This window comes from Colletes latitarsis, unplaced genomic scaffold (assembly GCF_051014445.1).
Source record: "Colletes latitarsis isolate SP2378_abdomen unplaced genomic scaffold, iyColLati1 scaffold0018, whole genome shotgun sequence".
Classification (NCBI taxonomy): domain Eukaryota; kingdom Metazoa; phylum Arthropoda; class Insecta; order Hymenoptera; family Colletidae; genus Colletes; species Colletes latitarsis.
Window position 1 is genome coordinate 5,880,817 of NW_027488369.1, and position 6,708 is coordinate 5,887,524.

The following is a 6,708-nucleotide window of genomic DNA, read 5'->3' on the forward strand; positions in this document are numbered from 1 at the left end:
AGGACTGAGATCGGTCTGGGATTTGCCCTCATCAGGCTCATACTTTTGCAGTTTTAACATGCATGTTGACCTGATCGAGGGTTTTTTCTGCTTTGGATCACGTAGTAAAGTGGTACCACACTAAGACAATCAATGAAACCTGGTTTCGATCAATATTTTAGAGGACAACGCATGTTAGGTCTAGGCTAGGCCTGGGATTTGCCCACATCAGGCTCATACTTTCGCATACTTCTCATACTTCATGGCTAGATCCTGGTCTGTTTCTGGATTGTGTCACGTAGTAATGTGGTACCACGCTGAAACAGTCAATTAAACCTGGTTTCGTTCAATATTTTAGAGGATAACGCAAGTTAGGTCTGGGATAGGTCTGGGATTTGCCCTCATCAGGCTCATACTTTCGCGTTTTTCACATACTTGTTGAACAGATCCTGGGTTTTTTCCGGCTTGGGTCACGTAGTAGTGTGGTACCACACTGAAACAGTCGATTAAACCTGGTTTCGATCAATAGTTTTGAGGATAACGCATGTTAGGTCTGGGATAGGTCTGGGATTTGCCCTCATCAGGCTCATACTTCCGCAGTTTTAACATGCATGTTGACCTGATCGAGGGTTTTTTCTGCTTTGGATCACGTAGTAAAGTGGTACCACAACTAAAACAGTCAATCAAACCTGGTTTCGATCACTATTTTAGAGGATAACGCAAGTTAGGTCTGGGATAGGTCTGGGATTAGCCCTCATCAGACTCATACTTTCGCACACTTCACATACTCGTTGACAAGATCCTGGGTTTTTTTCTGGTTTGGATCACGTAGTAATGTAGTACCACACTGAAACAGTCGATTAAGCCTGGTTTCGATTAATATTTTTGAGGATAACGCATGTTAGGTCTGGGATAGGTCTGGGATTTGCCCACATCAGGCTCATACTTCCGCAGTTTTAACATGCATGTTGACCTGATCGAGGGTTTTCTCTGCTTTGGATCACGTAGAAAAGTGGTACCACACTAAAACAGTCAATTAAACCTGGTTTCGATCAATATTTTAGAGGATAACGAAAGTTATGTCTAGTTTAGGTCTGGGATTTGCCCTCATCAGACTCATACTTTCGCATTCTTCACATACTTGTTGAAAAGATCCTGGGGTTTTTTCTGGTTTGGATCACGTAGTAATGTGGTACCACACTGAAACAGTCGATTAAACCTGGTTTCGATCAATATTTTTGGGGATAACGCATGTTAGGTCTAGGTTAGGCCGGGGATATTCAGTCATCAGACTCACACTTTCGCATTCTTCACATAGCTGTTGAACGGCTCCTGGGTTTTTTCTAGTTTGGTTCACGTAGTAATGTGGTACCACACTGAAACATTCAATTAAACCTGGTCTTGATAAATATTTTAGAGGATAACGCATGTTAGGTTAGGGTTAGGTCTAGGATTTGCCCCCATCAGGCTCATACTTTCGCATATTTCTCATACTTCATGGCTGGATCCTGGGCTATTTCTGGATTGGATCACGTAGTAATGTGGTACCACACTGAAACAGTCAATTAAACCTGGTTTTGATCAATATTTTAGAGAATAATCCATGTTAGGTCTAGGTTAGGTCTGGGATTTGCTCTCATCAGGCTCATTCTTTCGCATATTTCTCATACTTGATGGATAGATCCTGGGCTTTTTCTGGATTGCATCACGTAGTAAGGAAGTACAACACTGAAACAGACAATTAAACCTGGTTTCCATCAATATTTTAGAGGACCACGCATGTTAGGTCTAGGTTAGGCCTGGGATTTGCCCTCATCAGGCTCATACTTTCGCGTTTTTCACATACTTGTTGAACGGATCCTGGGTCTTTTCTGGTTTGCATCACGTAGTAATGTGGGACCACACTGAAACTATCAATGAAACCTGGTCTTGATAAATATTTTAGAGAATAATTCATGTTAGGTCTAGGTTAGGTCTGGGATTTGCTTTCGTCAGGCACATTCTTTCGCATATTTCTCATACTTGATGGCTAGATCCTGGAGTTTTTCTGGATTGCATCACGTAGTAATGTGGTACCACACTGAAACAGTCAATTAAACTTGGTTTGAATCAATATTTTAGTGGACAACGCATGTTAGGTCTGGGATAGGCCTGGGATTTGCCCTCATCAGGATCATACTTTCGCAGTTTTAACATACATGTTGACCTGATCGAGGGTTTTTTCTGCTTTGCATCACGTAGTAAAGTGGTACCACACTGAAGCAGTCCATTAAACTTGGTTTGAATCAATATTTTAGAGGATAACGCATGTTAGGTCTAGGTTAGGTCTGGGATTTGCTCTCATCAGGCTCATTCTTTCGCATATTTCTCATACATGATGGCTTGATCCTGGGCTTTTTCTGGATTGCATCACGTAGTAATGTGGGACCACACTGAAACAATCAATTAAACCAGGTCTTGATAAATATTTTAGAGGACAACGCATGTTAGGTCTGGGTTAGGTCTAGGGTTTGCCCTCATCAGGCTCATACTTTCGCATATTTCTCATACTTCATGGCTAGATCCTGGGCTGTTTCTGGATTGTATCACGTAGTAATGCGGTACCACGCTGAAACAGTCAATTAAACCTGGTTTCGATCAATATTTTAGAGGATAACGCAAGTTTGGTCTGGGCTAGGTCTGGGATTTGCCCTCATCAGGCTCATACTTACGCGTTTTTCACATACTTGTTGAACAGATTCTGGGTTTTTTCTGGTTTGGGTCACGTAGTAATGTGGTACCACACTGAAACAGTCGATTAAACCAGGTTTCGATCAATATTTTAGAGGATAACGCAAGTTTAGTCTGGGATAGGTCTGGGATTTGCCCTCATCAGGTTCATACTTACGCGTTTTTCACATACTTGTTGAACAGATTCAGGGTTTTTTCTGGTTTGGGTCACGTAGTAATGTGGTACCACACTGAAACAGTCGATTAAACCAGGTTTCGATCAATATTTATGAGGATAACGCATGTTAGGTCTAGGTTAGGCCTGGATTTTCACTCATCAGACACATACTTTCGTATTCTTCACATACTTGTTGAACGGATCCTGGGTTTTTTCTGGTTTGGATCACGTAGTAATGTGGGGCCACACTGAAACAATCAATTAAACCTGGTCATGGTAAATATTTTAGAGGATAACGCATGTTAGGTCTGGGTTAGGTCTAGGCTTTGCCCTCGTCAGGCTCATACTTTCGCATGTTTCTCATACTTCATGGCTAGATCCTGGGCTATTTCTGGACTGGATCACGTAGTAATGTGGTACCACACTGAAACAGTCAATTAAACCTGGTTTCGATCAATATTTTAGAGGATAACGGAAGTTAGGTCTGGGATAGGTCTGGGATTTGCCCTCATCAGGCTCATACTTTCGCGTTTTTCACATACTTGTTGAACAGATCCTGGGTTTTTTCTGGTTTGGGTCACGTAGTAATGTGGTACCACACTGAAACAGTCGATTAAACCAGGTTTCGATCAATATTTATGAGGATAACGCATGTTAGGTCTAGGTTAGGCCTGGATTTTCACTCATCAGACACATACTTTCGTATTCTTCACATACTTGTTGAACGGATCCTGGGTTTTTTCTGGTTTGGATCACGTAGTAATGTGGGACCTCACTGAAACAGTCCATTAAACCTGGTTTGGATCAATATTTTAGAGGATAACGCAAGGTTGGTCAGGGATAGGTCTGGGATTTGCCCCCATCAGACTCATACTATCGCATATTTCTTATACTTCATGGCTATATCCTGGGATATTTCTGGATTGCATCACGTAGTAATGTGGTACCACACTGAAACAATCAATTAAACCTGGTTTCGCTCAATATTTTAGAAGATGACGCGTGTTAGGTTTAGGTTAGGCCTGGGATTTGCCCTCATCAGGGTCATACTTTCACAGTTTTAACATGCATGTTGACCTGATCGAGGGTTTTTTCTGCTTTGGATCACGTAGTAAAGTGGTACCACACTAAAACAGTCAATTAAACCTGGTTTCGATCAATATTTTAGAGGATAACGAAAGTTATGTCTAGTTTAGGCCTGGGATTTGCCCTCATCAGACTCATACTTTCGCATACTTCACATACTTGTTGAACTGATCCTGGGTTTTTTTCTGGTTTGGATCACGTAGTAAAGAGGTACCACACTGAAGCAGTCCATTAAACCTGGTTTGGATCAATATTTTAGAGGATAACGCATGTTAGGTTTGGGTTAGGTCTAGGATTTGCCCTCATCAGGCTGATACTTTCGCATATTTCTCATACTTCATGGCTAGATCCTGGGCTGTTTCTGGATTGTATCACGTAGTAATGTGGTACCACGCTGAAACAGTCAATTAAACCTGGTTTCGTTCAATATTTTAGAGGATAACGCAAGTTAGGTCTGGGATAGGTCTGGGACTTGCCCTCATCAGGCTCATACTTTCGCGTTTTTCACATACTTGTTGAACAGATCCTGGGTTTTTTCCGGCTTGGGTCACGTAGTAGTGTGGTACCACACTGAAACAGTCGATTAAACCCGGTTTCGATCAATAGTTTTGAGGATAACGCATGTTAGGTCTGGGATAGGTCTGGGATTTGCCCTCATCAGGCTCATACTTCCGCAGTTTTAACATGCATGTTGACCTGATCGAGGGTTTTTTCTGCTTTGGATCACGTAGAAAAGTGGTACCACACTAAAACTGTCAATTAAACCTGGTTTCGATCAATATTTTAGAGGATAACGAAAGTTATGTCTAGTTTAGGTCTGGGATTTGCCCTCATCAGACTCATACTTTCGCATTTTTCACATACTTGTTGAAAAGATCCTGGGGTTTTTTCTGGTTTGGATCACGTAGTAATGTGGTACCACACTGAAACAGTCGATTAAACCTGGTTTCGATCAATATTTTTGGGGATAACGCATGTTAGGTCTAGGTTAGGCCGGGGATATTCACTCATCAGACTCACACTTTCGCATTCTTCACATAGTTGTTGAACGGCTCCTGGGTTTTTTCTAGTTTGGTTCACGTAGTAATGTGGTACCACACTGAAACATTCAATTAAACCTGGTCTTGATAAATATTTTAGAGGATAACGCATGTTAGGTTAGGGTTAGGTCTAGGATTTGCCCCCATCAGGCTCATACTTTCGCATATTTCTCATACTTCATGGCTGGATCCTGGGCTATTTCTGGATTGGATCACGTAGTAATGTGGTACCACACTGAAACAGTCAATTAAACCTGGTTTTGATCAATATTTTAGAGAATAATCCATGTTAGGTCTAGGTTAGGTCTGGGATTTGCTCTCATCAGGCTCATTCTTTCGCATATTTCTCATACTTGATGGATAGATCCTGGGCTTTTTCTGGATTGCATCACGTAGCAAGGAAGTACAACACTGAAACAGACAATTAAACCTGGTTTCCATCAATATTTTAGAGGACCACGCATGTTAGGTCTAGGTTAGGCCTGGGATTTGCCCTCATCAGGCTCATACTTTCGCGTTTTTCACATACTTGTTGAACGGATCCTGGGTTTTTTCTGGTTTGCATCACGTAGTAATGTGGGACCACACTGAAGCAATCAATGAAACCTGGTCTTGATAAATATTTTAGAGAATAATTCATGTTAGGTCTAGGTTAGGTCTGGATTTTCACTCATCAGACACATACTTTCGTATTCTTCACATACTTGTTGAACGGATCCTGGGTTTTTTCTGGTTTGGATCACGTAGTAATGTGGGACCTCACTGAAACAGTCCATTAAACCTGGTTTGGATCAATATTTTAGAGGATAACGCAAGTTTGGTCTGGGATAGGTCTGGGATTTGCCCCCATCAGACTCATACTATCGCATATTTCTTATACTTCATGGCTATATCCTGGGATATTTCTGGATTGCATCACGTAGTAATGTGGTACCACACTGAAACAATCAATTAAACCTGGTTTCGCTCAATATTTTAGAAGATGACGCGTGTTAGGTTTAGGTTAGGCCTGGGATTTGCCCTCATCAGGGTCATACTTTCACAGTTTTAACATGCATGTTGACCTGATCGAGGGTTTTTTCTGCTTTGGATCACGTAGTAAAGTGGTACCACAACTAAAACAGTCAGTTAAACCTGGTTTGGATCACTATTTTAGAGGATAACGCAAGTTAGGTCTGGGATAGGTCTCGGATTATCCCTCATCAGACTCATACTTTCGCTCACTTCACATACTCCTTGACAAGATCCAGGGTTTTTTTCTGGTTTGGATCACGTAGTAATGTGGTACCACACTGAAACAGTCGATTAAACCTGGTTTCGATTAATATTTTTGAGGATAACGCATGTTAGGTCTGGGATAGGTCTGGGATTTGCCTTCATCAGACTCATACTTTCGCAGTTTTAACATGCATGTTGACCTGATCGAGGGTTTTTTCTGCTTTGGATCACGTAGTAAAGTGGTACCACACTAAAACAGTCAATTAAACCTGGTTTCGATCAATATTTTAGAGGATAACGAAAGTTATGTCTAGTTTAGGCCTGGGATTTGCCCTCATCAGACTCATACTTTCGCATACTTCACATACTTGTTGAACTGATCCTGGGTTTTTTTCTGGTTTGGATCACGTAGTAATGTGGTACCACACTGAAACAGTCGATTAAACCTGGTTTCGATTAATATTTTTGAGGATAACGCATGTTAGGTCTAGTTTAGGC